General features: G+C 37.7%; 1 protein-coding gene across 10 annotated transcripts in view; it reads left to right on the top strand.

Annotated features, from left to right (window-relative positions):
- adgrl3.1 (adhesion G protein-coupled receptor L3.1) overlaps positions 1-14,246 on the top strand; it is a 117,921-nt gene that overhangs the window by 1,936 nt on the left and 101,739 nt on the right. For all 10 annotated transcript variants that reach the window (XM_040024426.1, XM_040024432.1, XM_040024430.1 and 7 more), the window contains exon 2: positions 11,459-11,540. The gene's annotated coding sequence lies outside the window, so the exon portion shown is untranslated. The remainder of the gene's footprint in view (positions 1-11,458; positions 11,541-14,246) is intronic.

The raw sequence follows: 14,246 nt of genomic DNA, 5'->3' as shown, positions 1-14,246 counted from the left end.
AAGACATTTTCGCCATTCTATCTGTTAAAGGACAGCTCTGTCTCCAGGACGCTCAAAGACTGTGAATGTTGTGGATATCATTAATATTTTTGCTTATATCAAAGTGTCACCATAGTTCTTTGCTTTGCTTTTACAGACTAAAATGATTATTCGTTTTACAGTAAATATTCATCAAACTGTTGTAAGAATATAGCTTTCTCTTCAAATATTCCAGTTTATTGTCGGTGTCTGCTAAGCTTTCGTTGTTTGTTTTCAGATTAGTTGTAAAACAGTGAAGAAAGATGGGGACTCAGTAGTGTTTACCTGTCCAAAATCACACCTGCTGCGGGGGATGTTTTTGGTTTACTTTTCTGACGGTCTCAGTCTGCCTCTCTGGAGAGAGAGCCACATCACACTGTGAATGCGAGATGTGTCAAAGAGCATCTTAGGTCACGTTCAGTAATGGCACTCACGCAGCACTGATGTTGTGAAGCACCTGAAGCTGTTTAATGTGCAACCGCAGCAATCAAGCATTCTGCTGACTGTGGGTCTATCTGTCTTCTTTTAATTAGGTCACAGATTCCTTTCTGTTTAGATGCACAAGACATACTAAGCTCCTTGCTGGGAAAACATGGAATGAATTAGGAGGGTTGTGCTAATTTGGTTTGTTCTGCTTGAATGACCAGGGCCTCACTTTCTTTGTTTGGCACTGTTACCGTAACACAATATTTGATTTAGATTTGGAAGGCTCCAATAACAGTGTCTCACCCTGCAATGGAAGCAGCCTGTAATTTAAATAAGGGATCGTATGTTAAGCATCTTCTGCTCACATGGAAACCTCGAGAAATGAAAACACAACTTGGCAGAGAATATAATCTGTTGCAGACAGACAACAAGACACACAAATACACATGGGATTATTAAGACAAGCAGGCATATAATCAGTTTTGTAATAAGTGTTAGCATGCTTGCTTACTAAAGTCTCTATTTATATTGTCAAGGGTTAATAGAGAGTCTAACTTAAGCACTTGTGCAATTAATTCCATTTAGTAGGCATGCAGAATAAAATACTGATTTCCCCAGAAGCATTTTAACAAGTGATTCTGCAAAAAAAGAATCAGGTTCTTGGATTCGGCTCTCTATTTAGTTAATTTATGCATGGCAAAGTAAAGGTTTGTGTTAGAGAGCCTTGTAGATAGAAGGTGATGTTTATTATGCTCAGCGAGGTTGACAGCCAGCCTTCCTGCAGAAATAAACTGTCGCTTTCCTGGCTTGAGCTGTAAAAAATAACAACAAATCCTAACGCTGTAATAATAAAACATTATTTTCAATGATAACAGAAGCATAGACTTTCAGTGCTCTGTTTCATAACGTGATGATGATTCACATTCCTGGTTTCAGCCCCACTTTGTGTGCTGAGCTTAACCTAATTCAAAAGCCCTTTCCTGCACTATACGACATCTCCCATTTTAAAACAATGAGACTAGGTCCTTGCTTGCCTTCCTCTGCCATCTAAACCTCTGGCCATGTGTTAACACATCCTTCCTCCTACCCTTTCCTTCCCTCAAACAATAACCCTAGTTTTCTGCATTTTGCACCAGACTACCAGCTCTCTTAATATGTGAAACACACCTCACATAACATCGAACCCTAACAGAGTTTCACCATGAGACGGGCCCACAGTTACTTTGAGCTCTGATTAGATATGTGCTCGGAAAACGGGAAAGCTAATAGCAGACATAGCAGACGACAGTCAGATCTCAGAGCATTCACAGACTCGGTGCTGCTATGATCTCCTAGAATAGTCCCGCAGACATAGATGTCTTATTTTACCTAAAAAAACCCTCTTGAAATATGTTCTGTTTGAACCACCACAGCTTATTATCTGCCTGTACCTTCAGGCTGAAAAAAGGCACACTGTTGGCCTGCTTGCTTATACAATGTGCTATGTGGCTGTTAGTATGGTGCTGAAAGTGATACATTTTGTCATTCTGCTCAGTGGTTTTTGCATTGTTGAGCACTCTATTATAATCATACCATTAAACCGCATCAGCACTATGTTACAGAATCATCTAGTGATTGTAAAGCGCAGGCTTAAAACAGATGATGCACATGGTTCACTGTAACTCACTAGGATGAGGATATATTGATCATTCAGATATAGAGGATATATTTGTAAAGTTTGTGAAGAAAACCAGAATTAAATTAGAATTAATATGTATTATTTTTGGTTTAGATTTTTTATTGAACAAAAATAATAAAAAAAAATAGCTGCACATTTTGTTTTCTTTTTGCTGATTCGATAGTGAAATAATGAATTTGGATATTTTGTAATGTCTGGTCAGTTGAAATAAGGTGAGTGAATGAATACTTGGAAATAATACATGAAATAAATAATATCAGTGGGCTCACTAGATAGGAATCTTTATCCAAGTTATCTAAGTATAAAATGAGACTAAAACATGTACAATAAACAAGTGTGATCCATGGTCATGAGAAAAATTCACCTTATGTTATCACTTTTGTTTACTTTTGAAAAGTTTTTTTTTTACTTTTCAAAAGAACTCTATTTTTGATTTAATTAGGAGCTTTGAAAGACAAAGGAGGGTCTATAGCAGAATAGACAACATGTTCTTCGAAGCACCCCTGAACTATTTTAAAGGCTTGATTACTTAGTTTTCAATCAAAGATTTTTCAAACAGACAAATCAAACAAGATCAAGGGACTTAGGTTGTGAAACGTCTTACGTGGAATGAAAGTAGTTGAGAAATCAGTCGGTGCAAATCCGTTTTGAGAATGATTACACCTCCGTACGGGAAAAATTATTAAGCAATATTTTGATTGACTTATTATGAAAATAAAATGGCAAACATTATTTAGATCTAGCTGTAAAAAATAAATTCAGATTTTTATTAAGTTCCAGTCAGCTTAAATAACGTCAGTGAATACTTGGAAATAATACATGAAAGAAGAAATATTGATGGAATCATTTGGCAATACGTTTTATGGATGTTGCAGAGAAAGTGAGACCAGAACATATTGACAGAGAGAAAGTGTGATCTATGTTCAGGAGAAAATTTTCACCCAATGTTAATTCTTTTGTTTTCCTTTTTTAAATAAAACAACAAAGCAAAAAAAAAATAATTTTTTTATTGAGGGCTTTCACAGGACCATCAGTAGTAGACACCCGGATATTCGTCAGGGATTCAGGCACGATTCTTCGAAGCATCTCTTAAAGCTTTGATTACATTTTTAATTTTAATCAACAGCTTTTTTTTATTTTTTGATAACAGACAAACAAGCCCAAGGACCTTAGGTTGTGAAATGCCTCATATGGGTTAAAAGTAATTGAGTCAGTGTAAATCAGTTTTGAGAATGATTACCCCTCAGTAAATGAAAATTAATAAGCATTATTTTGATTGTTTTGATTGACTTATTACGTGAGAGATTTATCGAGAAAAATGCCCCAAATTACCGAGTTCTAGTTTTTAAAATTCAGTTTCCCTTTGATTCTCTTTGCTAATATGATAGTGAATTAATAAATGTGGGTTTCCAGTATGTGGCGGTCACTTAAAATCAGGTCAGTGAATATCAGGAAACCAGAATCAGTGTTTTCTTGCAGTTTCCAGTCTCTATTTTCATACATAAAATATGTAACTTTGGTGGAATCATTAGTGAGGAAGCTTTAAGCTGCATATAAAATGAGACCCCAGCGTGTTGCAAAAGAGCCAGTTTGATTTATGTTCCAGGGTAAAAAAAAATCACCTGATATTATTGCTTGTATTATTTAAATTTTTATTGAGTTAGCAACTTTCAGAGACAGAGGAGGGTCAGTAGACACGTGGATTAAAAAAAATGATGTTCTCTGACGCACCTCTGAACCAATTTAAAGGTTTGATTGCATTTTGTTTTTAATCAAAGTTTCTTTTTAACAGACAAACAAGCCCAAGGACCATAGACTATGAAATGTCTCACACGGGATAAATTACTGAGAAATCAATTAGTGTAAATCAGTTTTGAGAAAGGCTGCCCCTCAGTAAAGGAAAATTAACGTATTATCTAAGATATTTTTCAAGAAAAATGCCAAACATTGATATTTTGACTGTTTTCTGGCAGTTTCAAGCTATTTTCGTACATTAAATATGCATTATGGTAGAATCGTTAGTTAGGAAGCTTTATGGGTGTTTCCATTTAAAATGAGACTAGAATATGTTGAAAAACATCCAGTATGATTCATGTTCAAGAACCACGATGTTGTTGCTTTTCTTTTAATTTTCAATTTTTATTAAGTTGATAGCGTTCAGAGACACAGCAGGGTCCCTCGTCGACATATGGAAAAAAAGTGATATGTTCTTTGATGCACCCCTGAACCAGCCTTAAGGTTTGATTGCATTTTGTTTTTAATCAACAATTTTATAACAGACAAACAAGCCCAAGGACCTTGGGTTGTGAAAAGGCTCAAGTGGGATAAAAATAATTGAGAAATCAATCAGTGTAAATCAATTTTAAGAATGATCACCCCTCAGCCATTTATTATGATAATATAAATATGTGTTGTGGTGATGTTTTCTGGCTCTTCCCTACCTTCCAAACATAAAAACTCCTAAAGAGATTGAACATTACATAAAATAGCCTACGCTTTCCATCATCGTTATAATAATGTAAACAGGCTGATGGCTTGCACTGCACCATCTTTCCTTTTAAGCAATCAATTTCAGGTGCTTAAGTGGGGAAAATCAATGTCAGATTTTACAGTTATGTTTTTTCAAAGCCAGACGTGTATACGTTTTTCTGACCAGTTGACTTTTTTTGTCTTGTTTGTTGAGTCAGTGTAAAATCTATTTGAGACCCAACTTTTATGTTGTCACAATTGAGTTTTATTTAACATGGTTTTATTGGTTGCACACTATAGTGCTGTCTTGAAGAGGAGAGAGGAGGCTGTTCATGGTACATTTATTCAGTTTGTGCACCGTTATTATGGGTAACAGTCTGAAAAGTGTGTTTACAATGACTGGAAATTTAGTAACTCAAAGAAGAATAAAGAGAATTAATGTTTGTGTTTATGTCTTTGGCCTTTTTCTGCTTTACTCTCCAAATTTGATATAAGCCGGCAAACTACAGTTCTTTGAAAAGATGCGCACAGCCCTTGAAAGTTGTTGACCTTTTGAACGTATTTAGACAAACAAACACTTGAAACAGTATTAATGCATAAAATAATATGAAGATGATGCTTTCAGACAAATTAAACATAAACTTGACATCTAGATTCATCACACAAGGTTCAGGATGAGAATCAAGATTTCAGCTTGGATCCCAATTTGGCCGACCTCTAACATGTAGAGTCTTTGTTATAGTGTCATCACTCAAACTCATCTATAGCTGGCTCAGAGTTGTTAGAGTTTGTCCTGTATACTGCAGCCCTAACAAACAGATCCCAGCAGTGGAGTGTTCATACAGAAAGAAGCTTCCAAGAAGGCCAAACATTCATCTTATAGGCTCCACAAGTAACTATTGATGTCAAAGAGGGTGTGTTGCTAATCATATTTTATGGTTTTCCCAAACTAGAAAGGCAGTTTACAACTATGTTTTCTGGACAGATATAATTGTTTGGCGTTATTAGATTGCAGTAAGTAATTCAACTATGAATTCTGCATTATATCAAAGACTGAAGATATGTCTGAAAGTTGAAGTTGAACAGGACAATAGAGAAATCACCATGGCTTGCAAAGATGAAATTGAGTTTTATAGGATATTTATGGTGTAATCAAACCCTTAAACATATTTCAACTGAAGGGGGCAATAGTAGGATCTGAAGACATGGATATAGTTACTTTTTCCATGTAATGATATCTGTTGTGTGGTAAAATATTGAAAAAAACAGTATCGACATTATCTGGAAGAACAGTGAAAGATGCTGAAACCTTTGGTCATGTCAAACAAGTCAATAGCTTGCAATAAATGTCTATGACTAAGCTGTTACTTTTTAAATGTGTCCACAGCCCACCAATTTTTAAAAGCTTGCATTCACTATGAAGTTGTTATTATTATTCTACAAAGCGAGAGCTTGTCCTTCCAGTCTACGTATCTTCACACATTTCCTCTGTGTGTTTCACCTCCCTGTGCACCACTCAGAGCTGTCACCACTCAACAGAAATGCACACATACACATGAATTTCTTCCTGCAGATACTCTGAACACACATTAATAATGTACACATCAGCTCCGACCACTTTCTCTGGTTCTCTTAAACACACGTACGTTTACATTTGTATGCAAACACACGCATGCATAAGCTCACACACTCACACAGAGACGTCCATAGACATTGCCTGCAGCTGTATATTTAGTGACACACACAGTGCCATTAGGGAGCCGAGCGGAGAATCAGTGTACAAGGCCAGAGTGATTGTAAGAAGCCCACTCAAAGGTCCGCCGATTATTTTGGTCTCTGCAGGAAATCATTTACAATAGCACCCATCACCCATCAGTTCATTTAAACATTGTTTGCTGTTGTGTGCGTTAAGTGTCAAGCCAGTCGCCACAGTATTGATGGGAACTTCGCTGCTTTGTTGTTTGAGTGGTTGACTATAGCGTGCTGAGGAGGCCGTGGTTGTTTAGAGAATAGGTTGCATGGAAATGAGTCATACACAATGTGATGCAACACAGCGGATAGATTTGAATTATGGGGCAATGAACAATGAGGTCATCACAATGCTGGGGGCCTAAATCTCTCAGCGCCATCGTATAACACAGCATTTCTTATCAATGGAGGAAACTACAGCAAGTAGGATTGTTTAAAGGCTTATTCATTGGTGTAAATAAAGGACTGGTTGGTTCCCTTCATTGACTCAGGTGCTAAGACAATAGAAGGGGAATTCTGCTTTCATTGTGTTTTTGAGCACTGTTTACTGTTACAAGTAACATTTACACTTTATTGCACATTTAAATGATTTCATATTGTTAAATAGTTTCAGTTCATCCTTATCGAGAGGTGCGAGTCTCTTATATCTACAATACTGCATGCAGTGATATTTTCCATATCTTTTCCTTCTTCAGCAGATTGTCCACAATCAGCGTCTGCTATAATACCACCATCCCCAGGCCCCCCTTAAATTTCCTGCTTACTGAGCTTTTACTTTAACTGCATTACATAGATCTTCCACTCCCTGTTCATCTGGTTCCTTTCAGCATAAACCAGGCTGAAAGATCTGACTTGAAGCACTTTGATGGGACTGGTCATCTGATGGTAAATAAGAAAAAGGGAAAAGGAAAGACGAAACCGTCATTTCTTGTGCCCTTTTCATTGGCACAGTTGTGATCATGATTGATATCGAATAGCATATTCATTCCAAGTCTTTGGGAGTGTGATTGAAAGGGAGTATTGATTTGGAGCTTAGCTGCTGGTGTAGTATGATAGGCTGAAGAAGGGCAAGGATGACTAGATAGTCATTCTTGATGGAACAAAGATATTAGCAGATGTAGCAATGATCAATGCCTTGATAATATATGTTTACATTATTTGCGGTATTTTGTCTCAGTCCCAGTGTTATTGAGCGGGCGGAATGTGAATATAGCCTTTTACTCTGTCCAAGGTTGAAGAAGAAAAAGAAAATAAGAAGAAGAAAATAATCAAGAACTGAGCTTAAACCTACTAGGTTACTTTCACACATCGTATATGAGCCTAAAATAATCTATCCAGTTCAGTGCTACTCATCTGACATATAACCACCACACTTTTTTGCCATGTCTCAGTTTTACATGATACATGGTAGTGTCGCGAAAGACAGATGACTACCACTACGACTTACTGGCCTGGAGCAATAGCTTCCATGCACCGCATGTCTATTTTCTAACCATGTGAGACATTGTACTCTTAGTCTCTTTAAGTGTGCTTACATGCATTTTGAGCCCTCTGATTGGTTCTCACTCAGACTGTATGTGTGATAAATGAGGTGACATTCAGTACATGGACCTAGAAGAGTGTAAGAGGATATTTAGAGTAAAGGAAGTGTTTGATAAATTATATTTGGTCTTTTAAAACCAATCTCTGCGTGAAAACATATGTCTGGGAATTACTCTAAGCTATGTATAATGGTTAAAATGATATATGTGGTGCATGCAAGTCCTGAAATGTCTGAATGTGTCTGTGCAATCATTGTCCAGACTTAAGCAAAGTTGATTACAGTTCAGCGGTTCACAGTATCTGGACAAATCAACCAGTTTTATTTATCATGTACACCTACGTTCCTGATTCCCTTTCTTTCTTTCCCTCCCTCTTTCAAAGATTTATGTGGGCCACATAGAGAAGAGTCTTTAATTTTACGCCTGGGTAAACCATATACACTATTGCTCCACATTCCCCGTGCTTATAGAGAGTCTGCTGAAGGACAGGAAGAGAATTGCGGTTTTAAAATGAATATATAGGGGACTCCGCCCTTTAAAGAAAGGCCTTGGATGGCTTGGATTTGCCATAAATCTCCGCCAACAGGCATCAGCACAATTTCCATTGTGTTATGATGCAATTGGTCGCTTAAAGCATAATTACAGAGCGTAATACATGAAAAAAACATCATGAAAGCATACTGTAGCATCATCCTAATTACATACGGAGAGCTGATGAATAATGGGGATGACACTGGACATCAATACAGCCACTACCTCTCATAATAGAAAACACAATTGTTTTACTGTGGGAAAATGGGGATCATCTATCATGTAGAATCTACTCTTTTTTTTTTTTTTTAGAAAGACATTGAGCCTTGAGACCTTAAAAAAAACCTCATCCATCCATTGTTCATTCACCCCCTCCCCAGAGTCCTCTTGATCAGTTCCCCTGCTTAGCCTGAAGCTATAGCTACAACTGTTCTCTATCTGAGGCCCCTCTTACATTCATTTGATCAAAGTCCTGCATTTATCACCTTAAGTGTACTCAGACTGTTTTAAATCTTTTCCCTTTCCCTCTTTTCTTGAAACACTCACCAGCAACTAAAGAGAGAAACTAGAAATTTTTCAACTGCCCTATATTTGTCTAGGTTAGGCCTGTTACTCTGAGGTATAAAGTTAGCATCATTACATTAGCTTAAACATTTGAAGTTAGCTAGCACTTAGCCTTTGGAACATGTTTGACTTTAGGGTGATGCCAGCTTTCTCTCCTTCTCTCTCTCTCTCTCAAAAAAAAAAAGATGAAATAAAAGAGCTATTTCAGGATTGCGTAAGAAAGATGAACTGATTCCTAGTCTGATTCAATTCTTTGGTTGCTTCCCCAATTTTCAATTTACGTGCTTCCCTAAAGTGGAATTATTTCTTCCCTTGGTTTGAAAAGCACAATAGTATTGTTTGTACAGTTCTTTTTGTGAATGAATTAGCTTATCACACCTTGGTCATTTGCTTGAACGCAAAGCACTTCCATACTCAATTCTTGATGGAGCTATCACAACAGCTGCATTAGTCTCAGTCTTCTATGTCGTTTTTCCTCTGCTATCTGCAGTTTTTCTTGTCCTTGTGGCAGCCCTTCTTATTCAGCATACAACGATAGAATACAATGCTTGTAGCCATATGCTGCCACCATTAGTTTTGTAACAATACAGCCTCTGTACTTACGTTGCCTAAGGTACAGAAAGCAACTGTTACATTTTTTGAATTTTGGTATAGTTATCCTACGTGTTGATTCAGGTACCAGCTCTATTATGGGCCCATCAGCAAACACATACTAAACATACCTACTTTCCAAATTAAATAAGGGAACATTACTTCTTATAATGGCACTGGAAATAGGAAGTAAATTACATTCAGTGTGAATGTAATTCCAGTGTTTACAGGGTTAGTGTGATTGCAAGGAAAAAATATACCAAAAATATACTTTTATCTAGTTGTAGTTTTCCCTGTGTGTTTCATGGAAACTTAAATTAGACTTTATTTAAGACTTCCTCTGTAGGGATGCAACAAATTGGTGGTGTACCAGTGTTGTGTGCTCTCACTATTGCGCTGGCTATATCTTTGTTTCTTTTTCCTCTTTTGCACTTGCTACTGTTTATGAGTTGTAATGAAAAAATCCCTTCCCCTGTTTTGCTGCTTACACAAACATGGTCTTTCACCACTTCACATTTACATTCAATCCCATTTCTTTTCGATCCCTCTTCCAACACTCCTTACTTGCTGATTCCACCATTCTTGATCATCTCTGTGTGACTAACCATGTTAAGGGAGATACAAATGAGGGTGCTGGATAGTCGAAGGAGCTTAAAACCAAACGTAATTTCACTAGTTCTCTGTTGTCTATAGCACTATTCCTGCACTTTAGTCACATGAATACGTAGAGACACATGCAACTACATTAACAGAGAACAGTGAATCCATCTTTTGTTGTCTTTGCCCACCCAACCATAGAGACATTGCTCATGGCCTGCTTTACTGGCTGATAGACCCAGTTCCACAGCCCTGCCTGAGCGCTCCACAGAGGTTTCACACGTTGCATGGATGTGTGTTAATGCGGCTGACAAATGTCTTGCATGACAGTGAAAATGCACACAGATAAAGACCGTCTAAAAGAAAATTCAAGTCAAAACAGTATATACACTGTTGCTTTTCGTTTTATCAGCCTCCCCATGCATAAACCATGTGCGATTTCAGACACTGTACACAGAGTAATAACACACACACACAAATACACACACACACACACACACACTGAGGTTGGTTATATTGGTACAAAGTTTATCTCGAAAGAAGTTGGGATTATAGGTGGAAATGAAGGTGGAGAGCAAGAGAAAGAGAGAGAGAAAAGGGAAAAAGAAAAAAGGTTTTTCTAATCTTAATAATAATAACGAAAGAGAGAGTGTGAGAGAGAAAGATGTGAAAACAAAAATACAAACAAAGATGCATTGACAAATACAAAAAAGAACAAAAAACAAATTAAAAAAAGATATGTAACACTAACCATGCATAACTGCCTCTCTGAATTCTGGAAACAGAGCTAACAATTTCCCTTTCTGAAAAGTGTCTCTGGCATTTGGCTGTGAAATGCCACCCATATAAACCAGTTATCATGGCATGAGAGAGCCTTTTAGCTGTAAACTGCCAGCGAGTGCATAGACAGACCATTATAGACTTTGATACCCTGACACTTAAGAGGTCATTATGAGACAGAGCACACACTCACACAGACGTGTGCACGTGTATGCACATACAAGGACACACGAATGCTAAACAAGCAATCAGAAGTAAAAGTGGCTTGTGAACTGTCTGGTTCTTGTGTAGAGTGGGTTATGGCTATTCACACAATCTGGAGGGGGGGGGGCATTATTCACATTGCACCCCACATTCACCACATATTATAGCTATCTGTCTCTATTGTAAAAAATGACAGGGATTTCAGTTCACTGAGCTCGAATAACCCCCACCGTTTTCTCTCTCTCTCTCTCTTCCTCTCTCCTCCTTTCTCCCTTTGTGTCCCTCCCTCTTCTCTCCCCCGTGTCTGCAGAACTGGAACATCCGGCTGGCACTGAGATGTGATTCTCACCAGTTTCATTTCACTTTGACAAAGCAAAGTACACCAGTAACAGGTAAGAAAATGGCACGTGTGTCTGTATTTGTGCATCAAGATTGAATGCACACTATTTCACACTGTAACAATTTTTAAACAGTGGTTAACCAGGGATGTTGACTCAGAATTCGTTCTTATTTACAGCAGGCTTTTTTAAGCCACGGGTATAGTCACGCATATGTACACACACCTGGTGCGTTGTTTTTGCCGACTCTACAGTATACATTATGCTTTTTTAAAATCCAAATATGACCCAGTGTTCTCCCCGGAGGTCTCATGGTTCCATCTGTGCCAGGAAGTGCTCTAATTGGCCCAACAAATGCGTCCTCTGAAACTGCTAATCCAATCAGATTTAACTAAGCTTTAAAAAGAATACAGAACAACACGCAATATGCAGTGAATGCAACAGGAATAGAATTAGATATGTAAAGATAGTGGGTTCCGTTAGCCCATTGGGAATAAAAGTGAATTTGAATTAATTGCCTGGTGTTCATTGAAGGCATCAGCTGGAGTTTGCCACAAATCCAGACCTTCATCTGCCCATGAAGCCACTCAGCATGGGTTATTTACAGTGTATTTACAAGCTGAGCAGGACCTGTAAAATGTCGAATTTACGAGCTTCCTTTTAATTAGAAATACTGTCTCCTAGAGTTGGGCTGATGAATTGCACATTCAGTTTATTGGTAATCGAGGAGGGTGCAGTTCCTGGGTACTGACAGCTTATCAGAGTATCCTGGTTGCCATCAGTTTTTACATTTTCTTTTTTTTTACTCAGGGAAAAAATATATTGCATCCTTGCTGTAAAAAAGCCCTGAGGTCATGTTTACATGTGGGATCCTATTTGTTATTGATTGAATTGATGAGAATGAGGCTAGTCTCTCAAACTCCTTCTGCTTCCCTTATTTTAGGGTCTCTGTGTCACATTGTTAAGTTTAATCTGTCATTCCACTGAAGTTTCCGACTGCATGGATATGAAATAAAAGACAAGCCATGATAACATTTGTGTAATTAAGAATGTTATTGTGTGCACGCCCGTTTGAGTTTTGATTGTGTAGGCAGCATATGTGAGTGTGACCACCTCAATGCCCTTCCTGTCTGGTCTTTGTGACTCTGCATGCTTGCCTTCCTTGACTCTCACATGGCTCTGAATGCTTGCTTTGAAATCTAATTCTGTGACAGCAAGGCCACATTTTGTCTTTATTTCACTGAGACAATAAGTAAAAAGAAAGAACAACAGGAAATGGGATACATCATTCTTCGTATGGGGGATGTGCTTTTTTTTCTCTGCGTCAAACAGGTGTTTCCTGGTCCACACGAACAAACACACAACCTTCAATCACCACATTTCTAATGAGAGCGCAGACTGAAATGAAATCCGTGAAGTGTCATTGGTTAAACAGTCATTACATGTATACTGAGTAACACATCAAAGCAGTACACAAACAGAATGCTTGGATAAACAAGCAGATGAATGCGAGATATGGTGCAGTCATGCACAATATAGTCACTCATTACAAAGTTAACAAAAATTAAATATCAAGTGTGAAACTGAATTTAAGAAAAGTGACAGTCTTGACAAGCTTTGCACCTGTAAACCTGACACAGAAAATATATTGTGGAAAGTTTATGATTGAAGAAAAAAACAAATTTGAGAAAAATACAAAGATAATTCAAATTCCAGCTGTAACACCACTTACACAAATCAGTCTCTGTTCTCTCTTTTTCTCTCAATCTCTCTTACACAGATCCATATGCACACACACACACACACACACACACACACACACACACACACACACACACACACACACACACACACACACACTGTCTCTCTCTCCTCTCCCTTGCTGCCACCCAGTGAGTGCAGGCTCATTGTCTTATAACGTGACCTTTGCCTTGTGTTGAGAGGCCTTTATTCGAAGACAATAGGGCCCATATTGTAAACCATGCCAGTCAATGCGGTCCACACAGCTGCCATAAAATGGGTGCAAATTATCCAGGGTCCAAGTTGAGGCTTTGAGACAGGCACTTGTGGCACGCGCGCATGTGTGTTGTCTTTGCTTGTGTGTTTTTGTCTGTACCATTTGTGTCTGTTAGATAGAGGCCATGTTTCCAAAATCAGCAGATGGACTTGCGCAATTAGACTCAGCCTTGTTCTGTGTACACATTGCACACAAACAGACACACGAAAACCCACGCATCCAATGCATACTCGGAAAAATATACACAGGGCTGGGTGTGACACAGATGTCTCTGAAGTTCCAGACCTGGGAGATGAGGATGGAGTTCTTTCTCTCTAATGGGGCTATATAATATATATTATTGAATTTCATCAAGATTAAGTAAGATTAGATAAACACATTTTTGTTTTCTTCGTTGAATTACTAAAAATGCTAAAACAAGCAAAATTAAATCTAATTATTATTTGTAAATGGATCAAATGAGCAAATCATCAAATAATTAGGCATATATTTTGTTTCGTTTTGCACTTATGAAGTGTTTTCGTTGAATGCAATGAATTACTCAGCATTATTCAGCATATATTTTCATACTGTGAGAAATTACAAATCTGCTTTTCTTTAACAGATAACGTATTGTAAATAATTGATAATGAATCATCATTAGTTGCAGTTCCATTCATCTATTAACAAAGAATAAAATGTGATAAAAGACTGCGTGACCATGTCTACACCATCTCTGCATTTATCCTCACCAGCCACGTATT

The sequence above is a fragment of the Simochromis diagramma genome, unplaced genomic scaffold (assembly GCF_900408965.1).
Source record: "Simochromis diagramma unplaced genomic scaffold, fSimDia1.1 OVJJ01000302.1, whole genome shotgun sequence".
Taxonomy (NCBI): Eukaryota; Metazoa; Chordata; class Actinopteri; order Cichliformes; family Cichlidae; genus Simochromis; species Simochromis diagramma.
This window is presented reverse-complemented; position numbering and strand designations above follow the sequence as displayed.